Here is a 2,002-nt window from a genome sequence, read left to right on the forward strand (position 1 = left end):
GAGTTATGTGTCTTAAGCAGCGAAACAGCACCATTGCAAGGGCGTAGAAAGTTTTGAGCTTCCGACCATACATACACACATACACAGATATATATATACAAATATATATACTTTTCTAAGTAGGCGAAAAGAAATTGGAAGAGGGCACTTCCCACGCGTTGGGTAATCCTGGTCGTTTGCGTGAGATTTTACCCGAATTACCCAAAGTAGACTGTTCTGCTTTATGTTTCTCTAAATTCTATTTATATCTCCTTTGTTATATCCTTTAATTTTGTAGTATCTACCTTTGATATATATATATATATATATTATATATATATATATATATATATATATATATATATATATATATATATATATATATTATATATATATATATATATATATATATTCTTTTATTTGTTTCAGTCATTCGACTGCGGCCATGCTGGAACACCGCTTTTAGTCGAGCAAATCGTTTAAGGGTTATTTGCAGGAGTGAATTATTCAAACCCCAAAGAATTCCTCGGCACATGGCTATGATGCTTCCCGGCTATTTCTGCTCGTGATCAGAGATGAACATATCGTCAGCCACCAAATGATATGCTCGACTGGTTAAGGTCGAACAAGTGACAAGCAAATCTGTGGTATTGACCAGAATATTTGCTGTAGCTCATCGGGCTGATACTAAAGAGCAGACGATAGCTGTATTTTTGCCGGAAAAAGGGACAAAAAGGCCAACAGAACCAATTTTTTCGAGAAAGATCTCTTAGAATATCTTCGGAAAAGCAAAGGCTTCGTTTTTGACAACATTGTTCGAAATCAGAACAGCTATTTAGAAAATGTAAACAACGTAAATGCCATAATATATATCTGGAAGATCCTGGAAGGTCTTGTCCCAGACTTTGGCATCGAGAGTCACACAAATGCCAGAACCGGACGCCACTGCGTAGTACCAAGGACTCCAAATTTGCCATCAAGATGTAGGACAAGATATTGTGATAGCCTGGGCTTCAGAGGCCCACGGATCTTCAATATCCTCCCGAAGAACCTGAGGAACCTGCATGGTGTGGATGCGGATGTCTTTAAAGTAGGACTGGATCTCTTCCTGTCAGGTGTCCCGGATGAACCAACTTCATGGCAGGAGGCGCAGATGAGGGCAGCTGCATCGAACTCTCTCATGCATCAGATGGCGTTTGCTAAAAAGCATCCGTGAGGTAAAACCGTGTAGCAAACCAAATGGCGGTGCCCCAGCATGGCCACAGCTCATTAGCTGAAACTGGAAAATCAAAATCAAGATCAATCAAAATCAAAACGAAAACCCTTTCGTGAGCGAAGCAACGGACGGGTTGAGTACAAGTAACAACAACAACAACACAACAACAACGGCTACATTAAAAGCAACAACAACAATGATAAAAACAATAAAGGTGGTGAGACACAAACCGGTGCAACGACTTGGATTAGCTCTTCTAAACTTTCTTTCGCTGGAGTAGCTAAGTCATTTCTTCAGAGAATACAATTTTCTGAAGAGGAACTTAAAAATACTAGACAGCTAGTCGAGAGAGACGGAATAGCTGTAAAGTTAAATAAACTGCCTGAGACAATCTAGAATACAATACGCCGCCCCGTGACGCACCGTGCAATCTGTTTAAAATCAAAGGTGATGGAAAGAGCCACAGAGGCTCAAGTTAAAAAAAGTTTTAGGTTCCGCCTGGAATCTAAAAGAATACATACAAAGAGGAAAGGTCTATGGAATGGTGGACGTTCGATTCCGAACCGAGGAAGAAGCCAAACATCACTCTCTGAATCCCTTCAAAAGCGAGGAGCTGCTGTTAGTTCCATTCTACTGCGGTCAGAGAGTGGCCAAAACATTATTCCAAGAGGTGCCGCCAGAAATAGCCATTCCTTGGCTAATTACTGCAGTGACGATAGACATCGAGGAAAACTCGAAAATCCTCGAAGCCTATCAGACCAAAAAGGAGAACTGGTCCAGGATTACCATAGAACCACTCATACAAAC

The sequence above is a fragment of the Octopus sinensis genome, linkage group LG15 (genome assembly GCF_006345805.1).
Source record: "Octopus sinensis linkage group LG15, ASM634580v1, whole genome shotgun sequence".
NCBI lineage: Eukaryota > Metazoa > Mollusca > Cephalopoda > Octopoda > Octopodidae > Octopus > Octopus sinensis.